This window comes from Equus caballus, chromosome 27 (genome assembly GCF_041296265.1).
Source record: "Equus caballus isolate H_3958 breed thoroughbred chromosome 27, TB-T2T, whole genome shotgun sequence".
Taxonomy (NCBI): domain Eukaryota; kingdom Metazoa; phylum Chordata; class Mammalia; order Perissodactyla; family Equidae; genus Equus; species Equus caballus.
In genome coordinates, this window is record NC_091710.1 from 45,188,668 (window position 1) to 45,210,441 (window position 21,774).

Here is a 21,774-nt window from a genome sequence, read left to right on the forward strand (position 1 = left end):
TTTGACTTCGATGTAAGTGAGGACCCTTTCCATTTGGCTTATTTTTGTGTCTGCATCATATACCATATTGATCTAAACATATGCGTTGAATGAATAAATGAATGAACACTATGACAACAGCACCATATTAGGCATTTTAGCAATTCTGCGGAAAATTAGATATGGTCTTATTCTGTAGAAGCTTACAATTTATTAGAGAGAGAGAAAAGACAAAAATATGCAAGTAGGTGGTAATACAAGATGATAGACTGACTCAGAATTTCAGAACAAATGACCCTGGAAATTAAATAGATCAACCCTAACTCATCAAGGCAGCATTAAATGATGCTGAGAGTCACCTGGGGTATATAACAAGGCGTGGAAAGGTTCAGAGGTGGAAAATACTGCTGTGCCATTGGGTGTCAGGGAAAGACGATGGAAGAAGTAAACTTGCATTGAATTTTGAAAGATTCATTGTCTAACAAATATATGTTAAGTATCTATTATATAACAACAAGACTGAGCCACAGTCCTTGCCTAAGTAGATTAAGGGTTGGCAAACTATGGCCCCCGGGCCAAAGCTGGCCATCCGTTTTTGCAAATAAAGCTTTATGGGAACATGGTCACACCCATTTGTTTACACCTTCTCTGTGGGCAGTTTGGCATCACAATAGCAGAGCTGAGTAGTTGCCATGGAGATCTTGTGGCTCGCAAAATGCAAAGTATTTACTATTTGGCCCTTTCCAGCACAGGTTTGCTAACTGTTGAGTTAAACTCTCAGGGCTGAGTGGGGGAGACAGCCATAAAACACCAAAAATTGTATGAGATATGGGCTGAGAAGAGACACACCAGAGACTTCACAGAAGAATACTTGAAGAAGAAATGCTTAATTCGTCAGGAAACGGAGGCCAGAAGTCTGAGGGATGTCTTGAAGGATCAGATGATCAGTAGGAATTTGATTCTAAAGAAATAAGAAGGAACAAGAGGATACACCAAGAACTAAGGGGAGAATGCAGGAATGAAGAAATCTTACTTGGAGGAAAATATACACAACTCTGTTTGGACCACAGGCATTCCCATTGGGAAGTACGGCGTGAAAACTTCATTGCGTGAGGCCAGGGGAAATAAATGGACAGCCTTGAGTGTAAGGCTGAAACATTTGAAATTCACCATAAAGGCAATGGGAAGACTTTGAAGGCTCTTGTCCCAGGCAATGATGTGAAAAAGGGGAATAGATTTTTAGACTGAATCTGATGACGTGGAACAGGAAAGAATCCGGGAGACCACAGAGCCAATCTGTTGAAGAAGACAGAAGAAATTGGAGACCTGAGAGCAAATTTAGGCACAGACAGGTCTTTCTTCATCTGCATTGTGTTTGAACATTTAAAAAAAATTAGCTGTCCATATTTATGAAGGATATTTTACAGAAAAATCTAGATTTCTACGATTTCTTAAAATATCAGAGCATCTGGCAACAGTGGGCCTGCAATCTTGCATGGCAGCAGTGCACTGGAGCTGCGCTTGTTGTGTGCAGTTGGCCAGAGCAGACCCCATTTAATCACATAACATCACCCCTGTAGGCATTGGAATTTGTGGCCTTTTATGCCATAATCTGGACATAAAGTTTGAAAAAGTCTTTAATTGGAATGGAGCCAATATGTTCACCTTTCTTTTCCTGCCCTGAACTTTTAGTAGACTGTTTTTTCTGGAGCTTTCTGAAGATCCACTTCCTTCATTTTTAAACAGTGGGGATTTTTTTGTGTGTTTTAGACTCTTAATTGGAGTGTAATAGATCTTGGAGGTGAATATCTGCCTTGAGGTTAAGACCTCTGATTTAATTCCATTGTGGCATGTCTTTTTCTTCCTCATTAATTTCTCACAGACCACATCTTACCTGCAAACCAAACATTCTGACCCCCTCCCCTCACTTCCTAATATTCTAGTTTCCATTTATTCCTTCTTGCTTAAAGAACCACAACAGCTTTTGTTTATGCTTTTCAGTAGTTTTATTTTTAATTCTTCCTCAAACAAAAACTGTTTCTTCCAAGAAAGTTTTTTAAGAGGGTAGCTTGTGTTACATTCTCAAGAGGGTTCTTTAAAATTCATCACAGTGTTTTTCTTCCTTCGCCTGGCTGTTAAAAATAGGCTACAATGCATTTCAATATAACTCTTGATGATATGTCATTCCAAGGGAAAGAAATGCTATAAATGGCAGTTAATCTGTTTGCACTCCTGGTGAGCTGGGGTACTTCCCCGTTACCCCTCCCTGGGACACTGAACGTACTGTTGACACACTGCCCCCTAAGTAGGGAGCAGACCCCATGCTAGATTCTGCTGAGCAAGCGTTAGAAACACACATCCATGTGTAAAGCCTGGTTGTGATCTGGTTACATGTGTTTTATGTTTCAAGAAAAATGATTTGGCACTTGAAAAGCAGTTCAGGCCAGAATTCTGTGTCAAAAGCAGTCTATAACAGAGCTGGGACCCTGCCAAAAGATTTAAAAACTAATTTTTAGTGTTTTATAAAAAAATACATATTATACTATTGAGTACCAAAAACTTAGGGCAAGGTCTTATTCTAGTTGGACTAGGCCAGCCACAATCCTAATTCTGTGACTAACTTTCCCTTGCCTTGTCTGCAGAATGAAGGGGTTAACATAGATGATCCCAAGCTGCTTTTGTGCCAACTCTGTGAGTTAAGAGATGGATGGTGGGGCTGTGCCTGTCCATAGGGAATCTAGGTTTTCATGATGCCTGAGCCAAATTGCATGGACTAAGAAGCTGGTGAAAGCCCCAATTTCTCCCTGGGGTAAGAGTTGAGATGGGGCAAGACTGAGTGGTTATACAGAAAGCCAGTGTGATGAAGTGAAAAAAGTGGAGGCTTTCCCTTCAGACAGACTAAGGTCCTCATTCGAGTTCTTCAACCCCGTGGTTGTTTACTCAATGTCTCTGCCTTTGGTTTCTTCTGCAAAAGAGGCTAATACCTATTATATTAGGTGGCTTTTGCTGCCAAGACAAAACACCATAGACTGGAGGCTTAAACAACAGAAATTAACTATCTTACAGTTCTGGAGGCTGGAAGTCTAAGATCAAAGTGCCATCAGGGTTGGTTTCTGGTAAGGCCTTCCTTCCTGGCTGGCAGATGGCCACTGTGTCCTCATGTGGCCTTTCCTCTGTGCGTGTGCAAGAGAGAAAGATCTCTGGTGTCTCCTCCTCTTCACAGAAGGACACCAGTCCTTTGGGATGGGGCCCCACCCTTATGACCACATTTAACCTTAATTACCTCCCTAAAGGCCCTATGTCCAGGTGCAGTCCCAGTGGGCGTTAGGGCTGCAGCATATGGATTTTAGGGGGACACTATTTGGTCCCTAACACCTCTGTTATAGGGTCCTTGTGAAGATGAGACAGAGTAAGATGAGAGGACGTATGCAAAACCCTGACAGAGTTCCCGACCCACCACAGAGCCCTATTCAGAACCACATATACAACCCAAACAGTGGACTCCCTTAAGACAGGGTTCCGACCTCCTTGTAGACTTAATTCAAGAAAAAGATTAAGCAGCAATTGATAAATTTGAAGTTCACTATGTAAAATACCTGATTGTGTCTACAGTAGGTGTATATTTCTTTAATATTGTTTCAAATAATTTCTTCATTTATTATCAATAATTAGAAATTGATTTAGTTTCTAGACTTCATTCAGTTTTCTAGGTCGAGCAAAACTGATTGGGTAGACAGATGCTGCCGTGTGCCTACCCCTTCGGAGTAAGCATCACTTGCTTCCACAGCTAGTACTCTATAATCAGGCACCAACTGATTGTTGTCCACATCACGGGGAAGTGTTGCCAGATCGTCAGCTCATCCAAGGCCTGCTACTTGATTTTATGAACAACGTCTATGCTATTGTTTCCCAGGAGAAATAGTGGAAATAATAGAAAGACCAGTATATATATACATCATCATATATTAGGGCATATCAGTATATATCTATCTTGTATCTCTATCTGTATCTATATAAACAGAGACAGACAGAAAGACAGCCAGAGACAGCCAGAGACAGAGCAAGAGAGATCCTAGATGGACTTGATAGTTGAAAAGTACCCCAATGGCAGTTAAACAGTAAGGAATATCCTCATAAAAAAAGAGGCATCAAGACAAGACAATTGGGTAGCCAGAAATGTGTTCAAGCTGTGATGGATAATCAAGCATTGATAGCATTATCTATCATTTTTGCTGAAATGAGCTTCTAATGAATAAGAAAATTTTTCTGCAATGTGTTGACACTGGCTCAAACCTTAATGTTCTTTTGGCTTCTAGATAATTTTTAAAAATCATTTGAATATGATTTTAAGTTTCTGCAGCTGTAAAACCACATTAAAGAAGCCTTGAAGTCTAACGATTGTCCAAAAAAGAGAAATGATTAAGAAGAAATATCAAGGAGAGTGTTCACTCTTTAAGTCTGGAATAACGAGATGGGATAGAGAGAAGATCCAGGCACACTTTGACTCTGCTATAAATATGCATGATTAGGCAGGATCCAGGAGGTGGCTGAGCAGGTAGGAGAATAATTACAATTGTTTACATATGGAGATGCCTGAGCTTTTCTTAAATAACTCTGAAACTCTATCTTCGGTGTAGATTTATTAGTACCGAGCAATGTGTCAGGCACTGGGTAAAATGAGAACATGTTTTGAAAGTAAAATAGCCATATACATTAATATATCAATATTCTTAAATAGTACGCTTTTCCTGAATTTATATTTGCATGGAATTTTGTTTTTTCTCTTGCGAAAAAGGGGCCAATGCTTTGCCCAATTGAAATTTCAGTAGCTGGCTTTGAAAGAGGGTCCTGAGGTTTGTGGGTTCATTTCAGGGGGGAGCTAGACCCCTGGCTGGAATGAAAGGGAAAGGAGGTGTGAGGTTCAAGTCCTTGGAAGAAGCAGAGAGCAAACAATTTCAACAAAAGCAATGGATGGGGAATTGTCTTGAAGGAACCGAGAGTGGGTTCAGGAAGTGGTGAACAGAAACAGTGGAAAGGTACCCCCAAGTCATAGCATGGGAGTACGCTGTGGGGTATCTGTACCTGAATCTGTGACCAGAGTTGATCTTCTAGATAGCACATTCCACAATTTTTGGAATTAAGAGAAATACGCATCATTTCTCAGAACATAATTGAATACCAACTATATTTTATTAACCTGAATTCTTCTCCATCTTTGGATCTTAGATTTTTGTATGACTGACATATTTCAATGATTTATAGTACTTTTCTTGTTTCCTATTTTTATTCTGTGTATGTAAGTATTCTCAATCTTCAATTCAATATCTTCTGTTTGTCGGGCAACATCAGAGACTGTGGAGCTATGCAAACACACATAAGATGCTTTGTCTATGCATAAAGCGATTCGAGTCTGGGGGGAATGGATATGAGCAGAAGTGATAACAGTATATTGTCCCTGCCCACAGCTATCGCTTGCCTTCCACTGGTGTTTGCACGCTGCAAATCAGTCATACAGAATTCCTGTCAGTCCCATGATATATTGGGCCACGTCATACCTCTGTTATCTCCACTCAGTCTGCAGCCTCTGCCTAGAAACATTCTTAGCTTCCTTCTTGCCTTAATAAACTCTTATTTAACACTCAACTCAAATATGACCTCGGGGAGGCCTTCTCTGACATCCCAGTTTGATGTCAATGATCCTGAATATCATGCTGTGTTATTATAATGCCTTGCATTACAATGGTCTATTTAACTGGCTGTCTTTATCATAAAGAGGAAGGGGCAGAAACACCTCCTTTATCTGTAGTCCTAGTGTCTAGTAGGTAGGCATAGGAAGCCTTTCAAGATTTCTGAGCAGTGGGAGGGCTGTCATGACCGGGTTCTCTGATCTCTTATGTGTGCAAACGAGTGCGTGTATGTGTGTGTGTGTGTTGGGTATATGAATGCATGTACTGTATGCATTTTCCTGAGGCATATCCCAGGTTTTGGAAATAAGAAGAAACAACTAACATTTACGTGGTGTGAAACACCCCTGGCAAACCTTGACTATAAAAAGTTTGCACACGAGGCTAAGTCTGGTCAAGGGACAAGGAAACAAAGATGAGGTACATATCCAAGTCGAGGGCCTCAAAAGGAGGCATCGGTGATATGTGGCAGAAGGGGGCTGGGAGGAATTTCTGGAAATTTGGTTCTAATCATGTTCTTCCTGTTAGTCTCCTCCAATGACAGGAAGCAAGATAGAGGCCTGACAAGGAGTGTCCCGAAAAGGGTTGAATTCATTTCATGATGTTATGATACAAAATAAGGTAATATAGCATCAAAATGCTGTCCAGTGGCATGGTGATCTTTTAATGCCATAAATGAAACTGGAATATTCAGCTCCCTATGAAACAAATTATACTTTTGCTGCCTTATTCATTATTCTCTTCTCTCAAAGTTACCCCTGCAAATTCTTTCAATCCATTTTTCACTTTGCCTATCACTGGAACTATTACTATTCCGCGATGGAACTGGTTATGTCGCTTCATGACCTTTAACTGCATTCATGAAGCTGTTTTTTTCCTTCCTCTTTTACTGAATTATAAATTGAGAAGTTTTTCTAACTCTGTAATTTATTTCATTTTGTGATGCTTTCTTTTCTATCATATTCTTCTAATTTCTAAATCCATTTTCCATGTAGAGGCTTGTATAAAATCTAACACCTATTAATTTATATCGATTTACAACATTTATTTCAGTATACTATAAAATGTTCATTTTTAATATTTGTACTCATAGATAATGCATATCATCAAGTTTCAATGTAAATCATTAATACATTTATTCATCTTTAACTACCAAACACCTTCATGTTTATAGATTACGACTCAAATATTTTGTAAGATTCATTAAAACGCATCACCAGAAATGTTTTTTATTTATAATATCTTTGTGCATATGTGTGGGTAAGAAAGATCCACTACCAAAATATTTTAGGAAACCTTAGAATAAAAAGGGAAGTAAAGTTCGTACTCTTATTCAAAAGTTAATTAAATATTCTTTTGAGAATATAAAACTGGAAGCTATTTTCATCAAGTAAGGAAAAATACTACATTTCTTGAATTTTTTTTTCATTTATCAGTTTCATTTTAGACAGTTTAATTGCTATAATGAAAATTTTCCTTAATTTTCATCCTAGGGACCAAAAGACATTTATTGCTTAGTAGAAGCAATCTAGGTTTTAAAAAATGTGATTCGTAATGAAACTCCACATGGAGATAGTACTTGTTTTCTAACTTTAAAAGATAAAGATTCTCTATTCTCATTATTCTCAAGAATGAGAAGCTTCTTACAAAGTCCCATTGCCATCCTCAAACTCTTAATTTTGCAGCCATGGGACAAATGGTACCTTTAGGTGAAAACAAACCTGGATGTCTTCGCCCAGCTCCCCCTCCCAGCAGAAAGTCCTTTAGAAAGGTCTTTTTATTCTACTGGCAGAAGTTTGGTGGAACAAAGTAGACTTTGGGGTTAGACAGAAGAACATTTAAATCACCTCTCTGCTCCCCACCAACTATAGAACTGGAGGGAGTCTCTGAGCCTCCACTTCTGTGTAAAGTGGGGATGTTGTCACTGCCAACCTTAAGGAATTGTCTCAGGAATAATATACCGAGCATGGGGCTTGATGCAGAAGGTGCTCCAGAAACTGCTAGCTCCCTTTCCTGGCAGATAATACAGTCCACGAACAGTGTAAATAATTTTAGCTAAAATCGTAGTAACGTAACTGAGCAGAAAAAAATGACCCTAAAAAAGCAGTCCTAGATAAAGAAATCAGACTGTCAGTTAATGGAAGCACAAACTTTTTAAACATAATTAAAACACATTTAAAAGTAAGTAGATTAAAATCGTCCTACACTGCAGAGACCACGAATGGTTAGTCCCTAAGCAGAGCGACGGAGTCTCACCACATCGGAAAGGCCTTGGAGAAATCACCAAGACTCCAGTAACGGAGAGTCGGCTCCATCTCAGGAGGCGGAACTAGGTTTCTCCAGGTAACTTAGAGCTCTTAAAAGCCCACCAGGGGCTTCCTCTATCCTTTGCAACTCCCGGGACTTAATCCAGACAGGAAGATTCTTTTTTAATTATTGCTTTGGGTCGTATCTTCCAAAGCTTTGGTCAGACACATTGTAAGTTGATGATACTGCTACAGTAGCTTTTTGTGTTGGCCTCAAACTCAGTGTAAATACATGTAATAACGTCTTGGCAGCCTTCCCTGAGATACACTGAACCCCCTGGGGGTTGGGGGCAGACTCGTTTATAGCCATGAATAAGCTGCTGAAGTCTGATGAGCCCAGCACTGTCAGGTTCCTTAGCAAACACTCCATTCATCTAAGATGGTCCCTGCAACAGATGCCATATCTGGCTTCTGCGGTTGTATTTCAGCATCACTCAACAACAAAGATAAGGTAATATCTCTAAGAGTTCCTGGATGGACCGCTGCCAGGCTCTCATCACTGAAGTCTTACTCTCCTTCTTTTCAGGTCTGAAGGGCTGCAAATGTGAAGGGAGGACAGAGGACAGAGGAAGAAAGACAGAAGGGACACTCGGACAGATCAAAGATAAGGAGGCTCTCAGAGCAGAGAGAGCCACTGTAGTTTCCAGCAGAGCCTTGGTTGGTGAAAGGAAATGTCAAAGTGCCACTGAAAACTGTGGCTGGTTCTGCTGTGTCCTCTGCATTCAAGCTTATATTTTTATTATAATCTTTATTCTAACATGTGCAAAAAATAAACAAATAAAATTTAAATGAGACCTAGACAGGGAGTCAGGGCTTTCTCTGTCTCTGTTCTTGAATCTGTTTCCTAATAAGTTTGTCTAAAGTCACAAATCTTGGCTGTGGTGGAACCCAGACCAGAATCTAAATCTCCTTATTATTATTGTTGCTATTACTAGTTACTAGTTATTACTAGTTATTGCTAGTTACTATTTATAGAATGCTTATTATTTTCTTTGCAGGATACTAAGTACTTTGTATACATAAAGACATTTTGCTTGACTTGAATAGGCATTTGTCCAAAGATGATATACAAATGGCCAACAAGCACGTGAAAAGATTTTCAACATCATTAGTTATTAGGGAAATGCAAATGAAAACCACAATAAGAAATCACTTTACACACACTATAATGGCCGTAATACAAAAAATGGGGGGAAAACGTGTGAGTGTGGATGCGGAGAAAGTGGAACCCTGTGCCTTGCTGGTGGGAGTATAAAATGGTATAAGCTGCTGTGGGAAAGTTTGTCTGTGTTCAAAAGTTAAACGTAGAATTACCATATGACCCAGCAATTCCACTCCTAAGTATATACTCCCTAAACTGAAAACAGATAAACAAATACTTGTACACAAATGTTCATTGCAGCCTTATTCATAATAGCTAAAAGGGAGCAAACAACTTGAATGTTCATTAACAGATGAATAGATAAACAAAGTGTGCTCCATCCATTCAATGGAATATTATTTAGCCTAAAAAGCAATGAAATACCTATACATGCTGCAGTGTGGATAAACTTCCAAAACATTATGCTCGGTAAAAGAAACAAAGGTCACAAGATGTATGACTTCATTTATATGAAATATCAAGAATTCATATGTTCTAGATATTTCCAGAAATATGGGGTTGGGGGGGAGGGGAGTAGGAGGAATTACTGCTTAATGGGTACTGAGTTTTCTTTTGGGGTGATGAAAATGCTTTGGAACTTGATAGAAGTGGTGGCTGCACAACATTATGAATGTCCTAAATGATATTGAATTGTTCGCTTTAAAAGGGTTAATTTTACGTTAATGTGAATTTCACCTCAATTAAAAAGCGTTTGAAATCATTGAATCCCTGTGAAAAACCTGTGATGTGGGCACGATTGCCCCCACTTTGTAGATGATTCAAGTATTCTTTCCACTGAGACACATAGTATTTTCAGCAGAGGAAATGTGGCATTATATTTAGGATGGGACTTTATAAATGATGGAAAATATAGGAATATACCTTTTGAGGAAGCCGTAAAATGACCACTACATGCTAGTCAGTTTTAGCGAATGCTTGCTACCAAGTCCTATTAGTGTGTTGGTTGGAATCATAGTCCTGGCCATCCGGGCTGAATGCCACCCTCCCTGTCAGTCTGCAGTGAATTAGCAAGAAAAATGGTTTGGAAGCAGAGAGGGGGAAAAAGGCGAAGGCATGTCCTGCTTCATCCTCCTATGAGCTACAGAATCTTCTGGTCACTATTTAGTTTCAGAGGGATGCTGGATGTGCGTGAGGGAGGGAGAAACCCAGGAAAGGAAGCTGGAGGGAAATTTCTGCACAAACAGGTGCGAGGAGCTCAGCTCCAGCTTTGCTCTCCTCACCTACCCTCATTTGCAAACATGTATCTCAAAAAGACACACCATGAAGGTTCAGTTTCTGTTTTTCTGCAGCGCTTGTTACATAAATAATAAGACAAAGACTTCAGTGGGTAGGTTTTTTGCAAGGAGTTAGCTCCAACCAAGATAGCCGAGCCATATTTTCTTTTGCAAATCCTCCTGTTCTGTCCCCACTTCTACGCCTAAGGCAGACCTGCTTCACTTCCTGTCTTGTCAGCCATAACGGCCTCTGTTTTCCAGTCTCCCCCCAAGGCAAGGAATTCACCCTGCCGTGGTCACCAGGTTTTCACGATATCCCCTCTCTATTCAAAAATTCTGAGAGGGTCTCTGATGGTTACTCAATGAAGCCAAATTTCTTAGTCTAACTTTCAGCGTTGTCTACTACGAGTTTAGACTCATTTCCCAACAGTGAAGCCAAATTTGACCTTTTCTACTTTTTTTAAAATAATACTATTAGCTAATAGCTAACATTTGTTGAAGGCTTATGCCAGGTCCAATGCTAAGTACTTTACATACATTATCTCATTTAAATTTTATAATGCCCAGCAAGCCAGATTTTGTTCAAGTAAGGAAACTGAGACCAGAGAGAGTAAATAAATTACACAACTGGTGAAGGTCAGAGGCAGGATTTGAACCCAGGTCTGTGTGACGTCAAAACCCATGGTTGGCACCTGAGCTAACATCTGTTGCCTATCTCTCTCTCTCTCTTTTTTCTTCTTCCTCTCCCCAAAGCCCTGCAGTACATAGTTGTATATTCTAGCTATAGGTCCCTCTGGTTGTGCTATGTGGGATGCCGCCTCAGCATGGCTTGATGAACGGTGCCATGTCCGTGCCCAGGATCTGAACCGGCAAAACCCCGGGCCACCAAAGTGGAGCGCGTGAACCCAACCCCTTGGCCGCGAGGCTGGTCCCTAGGTACTTGTCTTGATTTTGTGTTTTACTTTCCTGTTTTGGTAACTTCTGCTCCTGCATTCTATCCCTAATGCCAGTTCCAAGAATGGCTTCCTACACTCTCTTCTGCTTTTCTCCAACTAACATCCCTGACCCTGGGGCCTGGAAGGGTCTTCTCTTCCTTTGAACTCACATAGGAGAGCCAATGTTTTCTGGCTGTTGCTGGCATTTATCTTCTCCTAGTTCTAATCAGCACACTACTGATTCGATAATAGTGCTAAGGAGGGCAGAGACCATGTCTGATACTTGTATCTCTGATCTCATCTAGCACAATACCTTATTCACACTAGGCGTTCAATAATTTTTTGTTCAAAAGTTCTTACAGCATACCTTTCAGGAAAATATTTTTTTATTTTATTTTTTTATTTTTATTTTTTATTTATTTATTTATTTTTTTTCCTTTTTCTCCCCAAAGCCCCCCGGTACACAGTTGTATATTCTTTGTTGTGGGTCCTTCTAGTTGCGGCATGCGGGACTCCGCCTCAGCGTGGTCCGATGAGCAGTGCCATGTCCGCGCCCAGGACTCAAACCAACGAAACACTGGGCCGCCTGCAGCAGAGCGCACGAACTCAACCACTCGGCCACGGGGCCAGCCCCCAGGAAAATATTTTTTTATAGAGAGTTGCTTGTTAAAAGTTCTTCATAAAATTGGATTTTATCATTTCCAACTTTTACTAAATGTAATTTTTTGATATTTTAGGAGCCTTAAATAAATAAAGTGAACATTAGTGAAATATCTTAATTTTAACATATGACTAAAGTGCTTAAAATATTAAGTGCTAAAACTTGTTTTTATCCAAGTGCTTACTTGAACCAACATTGAGACTAAAGGGAAAAGAAATTACTCTTTTAAAATCTGTTACTTTAAACCTCTTATTCTCATGAGTTTCATGATAGGTCCATATAGAGAAATTAATTTCCAGAATAGTCAGCATAACTGGTAAAAAATGCAAGCATAAACTACCATGCACTTTTTCCTTTGTGTGACTTCTGCATATTTCAATATTCAGACCATCACCTTTAAGGTGTTCAAATTCACCAGCTGTAAGAATACCTATCAGATCCTAGAGCAGCGCTAAAAATAGCCTGGTGTTATTGAAAATAAATGAATCAGCACATTCTTCGCTGAATTGTTTTCTCATGTGACTTATACTCCTTAACTAACTTTTTCTTGGTGATTGTTCATTTATCATATCAAAAGTTTTTTTGGACATCTGCTTCTTTAAGTACAAAAGCACAGCCTTGTTGAAAATCTTCAGTAGAAAAATAAAATAACTCTCTGGTCTGGATTTATAAAAGCAAGCGATTAATGGGGCTAGTTCCTGTGGGTTTAGCTAAAGATCTTTCTTCGTTTTTTAAGATATAAAGGAAGTCATCTAATTTTCAATGTCAGTGTAGTCTGTTTACCAATAAAATTTCACTTACAAAGAGCTAATAACACTAAACTTCAAAAAGCCCTTCTGCTTAGTTTTGACCAGAGGATATTCTTCATAGAGCGCATCTCAAAATCTCTTGGAGTCCAAAGTGTCTATGCAAAACCATTAATCTCAGAATGTGTCTAAACACCAACCTTGAGACAGGCTGCAATTTACCGTTCTCTGTGACAGGCAAATAGCTAGGGGAGTTCTGTCATTTAACCCCAATGCTTTCTCTGGTAGTCAGGGGAAGAAAGGTTTTTTTATACTGCCTTGTCATAAAAAGACTACAGAATCCATCAACACGGTATAACTTTACATATAAAAGTAATACTCTGCATAGATATTTCAGTCATCATGTGAAAAATAAACAAGACAGTCTTTAAATCAATGTCACTCCCAAGGAATCAGCCTGGACATGTATTGACTGATTTTATAGCTAAAATAGACAATATATGTAAATTTGACTGCTCTATTTTGACATGGATGCTTTTGGCTATATCTTTAACCTGTGTACACAAATACCGAATTGTGAAGGAGTCTCATGTACCAAAGCTGGGCTTGTCCTCTCTATAGGTGCTCAGACATCCTTACCTGAAACTAAGTGCTTAGTTATGGGATTCGTTTTCGAAAAATGCAAGTTAGCCTGAAAATCTGGCATATACTACCATATGCTAATAGTCCCAGGGAAGTGGATTGAAAAGTGTAGCTAAATGTGTACGCTGAAATGCATACCCAAAAATATGTATAGTTTTTAGAAATTTGCCAAAAAGATTAAAATCTCCAACAATGTACTTTTTAAAAAAAATTTATTTTATTGTGGTAAGAACATTGAACAGAAGATTGACCTTCTTGGCAAATTTTTAAGTGTACAATACAATACTGTTATTATAGATACAATCAAATATCTAATTTTGTTTTTTACTTTCAAAGCACACATGAATATAAGGAAGTGGCGAGACAGTTGGCACTGATTTTGCATAACCCTATGCCAATTACTAAGTAAATACAAATGTGGGTGCTTTGGGGAGCATTTCATAAGTCTTTGCAGGAGGGTGTAATCACATTAGCCTCTCATCATGTATTGCAATAGGACCTATTTGTACAGGATTGAGAGTAATCAAAACTGATGTGTGAAATTCACACAAGGTCTAAAGTGACAGCTCAGGAAAAAAAAACACAACAACTGAGAAGTCTTTTAAATAACTTTGTAGTTTTTAAAAAATGATTGAAGGCAGAAGCGCAGCAAGATGGAAAAGAGAGCAGGTAGACGAAGCGAATGCACCTGGCCCTGTGACAGCCAAAGGCTCGCACATCACCTGAAGGGTCTGCCTTTCCATCTTCGGGTCATTGTTTTCCACTGGGAGCCCATTTCCCCATCAGTGGCAATCTGAAAGCTGAACAAGGCACTAGACGTGGCCGAGATAAGTCAAAGGACAAAAATCAGCTCCAATACCATCTCAAACTCTTCCCTTGAAAGAGTCCTGGTCAGCAACTCAGAGCAACTCAGTTGTAGGCAGTTTGTAAAAATTGAGAATTTTATTGAGTCAGCCAAGTGCAGCCTGATCTGGTGAGTTTCATCTGATGGACAAAATTGGCACCACATCCTGAAACTTCAGAGACAGGTGACATATTGAGATATGTAACAAATTTATTTGATCCTCAAAAATGAGCTAACGAATATATTTCAATGTCCAATATTGCAAGTGCCACCTATTCGAGGTAACGCATTTTCATGTCTAGGCAACATATGCTCCCTAATTTCTAGGTATATGTGACATAATATTTCAAGTCATTGTCTGCAGATTTTAATTCCCTAGCAAGTGAGCATCAGAAACATTCATCTGGCTTACATCAGCAATTATGTAATTATCTCTCTTAGCTCTGTGATATTTTACAATTCACCTTTAGTTTGTGTATGCTCGCATGCATGTGTGTGTATATGTGTGTGTGTGTATGTGTGTAGCAAGTTGGACTTCTAAAACTTGGGATTTGCTATAGAAAATGTGTTTAGGTGATGGTTCTAGGTAACCCATATAGTATTCCTAAGAAAATACCATAGTACTTGTATTTGGAATATTTTCCTCAAAACGAATGTGTGCGTTTGTGCGCAATACCTTATACTTTGAGTTGATCTTCCCTTCCAATAGAGTACCAAAACATTTGTTTCTAGTTTTTGTGCAATTATCTTAAATTTGTTTTAGAAATATTATTGAAACAGAAAAGCAACATTAGCAAAAAGAATTTGTGATTCACATTGTGCATTTTAGTAAAACTGATTAGGAATTTTGGCGTTGATTTTTTTAGGTAATAGGTTCTTTTCAAATATTGTAATGATTCAAATCTTTTTGATAAGGGCAAGGCAAAGCTTAAAGAAATCGATATGATAATAAGCGTACTAAAGCTTATTGTTCTTAAAAATTGAGGATCATGAATTGAAGACATATGGGTTACACTTATGTCTGTAGCACGAAGATTGCATTTAGTTGCTTATAAAATGGACCAAGTTTTCAGTTTGCATCTTTTACCACTGTTGCTGATCCTGCGTACACTTCCCAGCATGCACTGCCTGTCTCTTCACACTCTTTTGGCCTTAATCCTGCCCCAGACACTCAGCGTCTGATTCTAGATACTATTTCTGACCTCTTTTCACTTAGCCAACTCTAGCTTCCCAGAAAAAAAGCAAAGAAAAGCTATGATTTCTTTCTCAAAATTTTTGTTTTAGCTCCTTCAAAAATAGAAAAAAACCTATTTCAAATTTCTATCATCTGTTTTTATAATAGTCCAGAGCACCTTAACAATCATTTTACTTCTTCAAAGATTAAAAGTCTCCTTCATCAATGGAAAGGAAAATTTTAATAATCACAGATTAGGAATTTTAAATAGTTTCTGGGGAATGAAAAACTAAAAGTCAGTTTGGTAGCAAGGTGGATTTGCTTCTTAGAGGTTTAGATAGAATTGAAGAGTTGAATCACAGATATATAAAGGTATTAGAAATAGGATATGTTCATCATTTTTACTATAGTTCTCTCTTCTTCATAAAAAAGGTGCAAGAGCACATTTGTGGTGACCAATTTACCTTCATATTCAAGGTAAAGGACCTTTTTTCCATATCTGGGGCCAGTTTTACTGTATTCCTGGCAAGAATCTAAAAACCAAACCTGAGTTTTATTAACTATATTTAGTAAAGTGCTAAACTGAGTAAAATAAAGTAGTGTCAACACATGACCTAAAATCCTTTTGGCTTTTGGACCCTTTTCTAACTAAATTTTGCATTTCAAAAAATGCAGTTCGTATGCCACTGGAGACAGTTTCCAGGATGGAAACACAGCATATCTCTTGATTCTCACATGTAATTCATTGGTGGCCATACAACTATCTATAGCCCCAGAACTTGCCTCCTTTGGAGATAAAACCAAATGTATTCCAGTGGAATTGCATGCTTGCTTTAAAAAAAAAGCAAACATAAACATCCATCTTGTATGATTAAAAGGATCCATGGAGGTTATTTTTGAGAAGTATTACTTTCCCAATAAATTAAGAATTAGCAAAGCCCGAAGCACTTATCACCTGTTCTCTGACTTTATTATGCATGCAATCCAATCCTGCGCTCCAGTTAAGATGGCTCTTTTCAATATTTAACATAGCCAGTGACATACATATCTTTAAAAACGGATTTTTTAAAAAAACGATTAATCTGCTCTATCCCTTAAAACTTCAGGCCTTTATCTGGGATACAAAGGTGCTAAATTTCTTGGCAGAAATCTTCCGAGGGGATTTCCAGCTTGCCTTAGACTCCTTTGAGTCCTTCTCATTATGTTTCACTTTATTCCAAACTGTCTGATCACCTAATGAGGTTGGTCAGTGTGCAAACAGGGAAAGAACCACAGGACCAACCAGAGGTCAGATGAGAGACGTGGGTCCAGGTAGATAGAACCTCTTCACTTTCTTTCTTTCTGCAGCTCCTCTCAATTTCCCCCCTCACCCCATCCCAGAGAAATGTCTCTCCTTGAACCTTAAAATATTTGATTTCTCTAGTGTCCGTGCCCAGCCTCTGAGGTATGTGCTTTATTCTCCTTGAGGATCCATGCCTCCTCCACACACTTATCATCCAATGCATTGTGTAAAGCGAATGCCCAGCAGTAGATTTTCAAATGAAAGATAAAGTGTTGGGCATCTGAGTGTTTGCAGGTGCTGGTGTCAGTACCTGGAATGCCTCCTGTTGACAACGATGGCTATCACTGGGGGCATCCAAGATCTCTCTATTCTGAGCAGTCTTCAGAAATCAGCCGTATCTGATTGTTCTTTCAGATCAAACAAACCAGGAAGACAAAGTCAGCTAAGCAAATTCTTTCACTCTGCCCTTTGTGGTTAAAAGGGGGAGGAATCCCACTAGGACCCCAAACTCAGTTTTAGATATCACCAAACTTTTGTAAGAATTGCTTTTCTTCTTCCCAATCCCTTCCTCCTGCGACCCCCTCACTGTCAGTTCACTGATGGGGTTGAATGAAGTATCTTTGCTTCTCTAACGTCTGTTCTCTGCTGCTAAGAATTAACTGAGGACAACACACACAAACGAAATTAAAGGACATTTGCTGTTTTTAGAGGATATGGCATGCTACCTGCATTTAGCTCCGAAAAAGATAATTTCCCTTTCTTAAAAAGAATACTTGCAAACTTTCCAATATCATTCTTGGAGCTCACGTTGTGGAGCCTTTTTAAAGGTTGCTTATGTAAGGCAAAATGCAAAACCCTTCAGTTTGCTCTCAGAGGCAGGCAGGTGACAGGGGCACCAGCCTGAGCCAGGCTGTTTTACCAGGAGCTAACTCTGTTGCTGATAAGTGATCTTCTGAAGACGGAAGATGTGGCAAAGTGCCTGCCATTGAAAACAGCAAGGAAAATAACAGTGTAGTTGGAGTGCTTCTTAAAAGGTATTTCTTCGTGGACACAGGAAGTCATTTTCCATCAAATTGGAACGTGACATAATGTAACGTGTCAGAGACATTGTTAAAAAACAAACAAATTGGAATTGAGCTGTGTATAGTGAGTCTTAGATCTCTCAGTCAGTCTCACATATTAAGACAGTCGAACATGCAGAGCTTATAAATTCTCCTGTTGGAGAGATTTTTGGAGAATTTCACAAAACTCAGTGGGATCTTGGTGGGGACACTGACATTTACCACTGAGTTCTTTAATGACAGCTAAACAAGAGAACACCACTCCTAATTTACTCAAGTAGAACTCAATATCATAACAAGGCAATTGCAGAACACTCTTCTTTTATGAAACCAATTTTCGTGCTATGACTTTTAACTCTTTTTTTTTTTAAAGTGACTTCGATTTGCTTCCCAAAGCCTGCGTTCTTATCCTGTGCCTGAGTTTTCTTAGATAACTATTCTATTTTCCTTCCTCCAACACTTTTTGCTATCAGTAATCATATATATATTTTACATACACATAACTAATATATTTTAAAATTTGTGTAACACGTGTCCCAGTTCAGCATCTCAACTTAAGTCATATGCATTTATAGCTCCTGCCCATGTACCACTGGACCTATGTCCTTATGACTTACAAAGTGGAAAAAAGTGTATCGCTTCTCAATCCTACAAGAGAGCCCAGTGTCATGCCACTTCTGTAGTCGGCAAAGAAAGTTGAATAAACGATCAGGCAATTAGCAGTGTTGACTGTGGAAGGAGTGGAATTGGGGGCACATTACCTGCCAGCCCCATAAGGAAAGCTCCGCCACCTCTGCTGGGTGTGGAGTCCACTCTGCTAGACCACCTTGTGGAATGTTGATGGGTGTGGAGTAGTGAATGTAGAGAGGCAAGGGTCATCCTTGACTGCCATGGGGGACTTCAAATCAAATGGGAATTTGACATGCATGCTGCCTTCAAGGGAGGTGAGATAAATGACTTTAGTCTGAGGCAGAAAGTGAGACACATCACAAGATGGGGACAGAGAGGGTACATGGGAATTCAAGGCAGTAAGTTCTGTTTCCAGCTGGGGGCCAGAGTGGGTAGGTTGGCGGTGAGCCAAAGCATCATGGACACAGACTGGAAGGAGGAGTACTCCTGCCTCAGAATCACGTGTGTTGCCCCTTTCCCTGGACTGCGCTTCCTCTACTCTCACATAGTTTTAGTTCTCAGCTTTAATGGCATCTCCCCAGAGTTGCCCATGACTCCACCTTCTAAGTAAGATTCTCCTGTTATTCTCTGTCGTAGGATCCTATTAATGTCCCTCTTAACAACACATTCCACTTTGAGTATTTAATTAACTTACTTGTTTTATATAAGCTGTTGCTGAAGAATTTAAACACCACAAGTGACCTTGGCTCTCTTGGTCACCTCTGTATTCCCAGCACTGAACATGTTGCCTGACACTTAGAAGACATGTAACAAATATTTGTGGAACAGGAGAGTGAATGAATCAGACGGACTGGGTCATATAGAGGTATGTGGAGGTGGGGGCAGGAGGAGAGAGGGAAAGTCTGTTCTTGGCAGAGAAAATGGTGAGAGTTTCTTATAGAGTCAAGAAAATGGTTTAGCTTGGCTGAGGCATGTGGAAGATGGAAATGAATAATGAGAAAAAAACTTGAAAAGATAAATTAAGGTCAGAATGCTGGGCTATACACTTTGCGCTTTACTCTTAGGTAACTGATAGTTTTTGAGTAGGAGACTGATATTATTGCCCCGAGATCATCTTATGTCTTCAACTGTCTACAGACTTTGAAGGAAGAGTATGTCTTTGCTTTAACTGCATCTTGTGTTGAAGCTATGATCTTTTGACCAGACCCGTGGACCTCAGAGAGAGAGGGTTGGAGCTGTCAGGGGCCTTGGATTTCAGCTGAAATGAGTTCTGATGACCTGCTGAGTCCTACAGTGTGAAAGTTCACATCAGGCCAAGCCCAGCATCTCAGATCATTTCAAGTCAACAGATTAAATGCCTCTAGGGTGTGCTCAGCCCTGTGGTGAAATACAAAATAAATCAAAAGCAGGGTTCCCTTGCCTTAAAGAGCAGGAGAGAGCTGTCTCTGATGGAATTGCCCTAAGTGACCTCCCAAATGGAAGGTGTGCAAGGGAATCAGGCAAAGCTCAGGCACACAGGACCTCTTCCTAAAGAGTGCTCTTGATGAAGTCACTTGGCCACTCTGGGATCCAGGAAATAGTTTTGTCACACCGTAGACCCCTATGGCTGTGTGCCTGTCCTGGGCCAAACCCAGAGAGGCAGCATGAAAGAGCCCTGGATGAGGAGGCAGCTGCCCAGGGCTCTAGATCTGTCACTAAGAAACCATGTCTCATTGGGTAAGTCATTTCAGTGATCAGAATACTTATGATTCCAAAAAATTGGGCGTTTGTTAATTCATCAACTGTTCATTACACATCCACTAAGCGCCAAGCACTGTGCTGAAGGAACCCCAACTTGCCTGGGCTCATATGAGAAACAAAGAGAGAAGGGATGGGAAATATGTTCTCCAACCCTAAATCCCCATACAGCGTGAATCCTTTTAGGTGAGTAGGAGAGCCTGCAAGGCTGCCAGAAGCAGCCTAGGGGTGTTACGTATCTCCTGGTCATAGAAAATCCTGCTAAAACACCATCTTTAAATCAGGTCTTTGAGAGCTAAAATACAATGAAATATACAACCATAGAAGTTCATTAGATTTCAAAGACACTTATAAAAATCTATTTGTATTATAATATCCTAATGGAACCAGTCTGATAGCCCTGTATAAAAATATTTGTTTGGGAAAACAAGTTCATATGCCCATTCTTGGTGTACAGAAGCACATTGCTTCCAATGCACCCCTGGCCATAAAAGCAGGTCCTTCTGTCCCCATTTCCCATCTACCATGACCGTGGGTGACTCAGAGGCCCAGAATAGAGAACCCAGCAGGAGGAAGGCTGAGCAGGGTGGGGAAGTATGGTGCCATCGGGTCTGGGGTAAGGGTGAATGCAGGAGCTCTGAGGTGAAGATCTGAGGGAAAGCATTGATGGGGAAGGAAGCACATGGATAGCAGGCATGAAAAGGAGAAGAAAATGTAAATCCTTGCTCCCAATAAACAGGCAGCAATGGGTGTCGAGCCATCAGCATCACAGCTGGCCCTTGAGAAATGATGCTTCTAAATTTAGCTTTAATGCTGGCCACTATTGTCTGGAAGCCCGTTTTCAGCCTGTTGACTGGGACCTCAGCTTGCCCACTTCTGCAGCCCAGCAGAGTCCCCATTCTGGGCTTATCTATCTCCTCCTTCTCTCCTCCATCTCTTTGACAATTTTCTTTTGCTTCTGATAACATAAGCGAAATCTAGCTGGGTTCTCTGATTGTCTAACTCAGGTACCTATTCTTCATAAGGGGTATATAAATAGATCAAGCATCTCCAAGCAGAACCTTCATTGTTTCTGGAGCTTGCAATTAGTGACTTAAGGAGGAATACAAGCCTACGCCAAGATTTCCCACCTTCATAATACTGACATTTTGGGTTGGGTAACTCTTTGTTGTAGGGGGTCATCCTGTACATCATAGGATGCTGAAGCCGTATCCCTGGCCTTTACCCGCTGGATGCCAATAGTACCCCTTTTCCCAAGTTTTGATAAGCAAAACCATCTCCTGATCTTGCCAAATGTCCCTTGAGGGCCACAACTGTCCCCAGTAGAGAACATTGACCTAAGCAAATAAATAGGAACAACCATTTAGGGTAACCCTTCGTGCTTTGTCTCTGATATGACGTTTTGATGAGGTAAGTAAATTATTCCAATGATCTTAAGTACTCAAAGTATTTAAACTTTAAAATCTTGACCTACCGAATTGTGTTATACAGGGTGACCTTTACTATAACTACAAATTCTTTGCACAGACTATACCACATTCGTTCCTCAGAAGTAGGCACTTAGAAAATATTTGTTAAGTGAATAAATGACGCTCTTTAAGAATAGGGAAATGCTTCATTTGCTTTTAACTCTCGTCCAATGAGTCTTCAAAAACGCCTCTTTCTACAATATTAATTGGCATACTAAGAGCAGATGTGAACTAAGGACACGAGAGAA

The 21,774-nt window shown here is 39.8% G+C and overlaps 1 protein-coding gene and 1 long non-coding RNA gene across 2 annotated transcripts in view; one reads left to right on the top strand and one right to left on the bottom strand.

The window, feature by feature from the left end:
• The window catches only part of TENM3 (teneurin transmembrane protein 3), a 2,419,468-nt gene that overhangs the window by 639,823 nt on the left and 1,757,871 nt on the right, over window positions 1-21,774 (bottom strand). The gene's annotated exons all lie outside the window — the stretch shown is intronic.
• LOC138921068 (uncharacterized) lies at window positions 728-8,769 on the top strand. The gene is made up of 3 exons (XR_011433335.1): window positions 728-6,284; window positions 7,876-8,006; window positions 8,496-8,769. It is a non-coding gene; the product is annotated as an uncharacterized lncRNA (long non-coding RNA).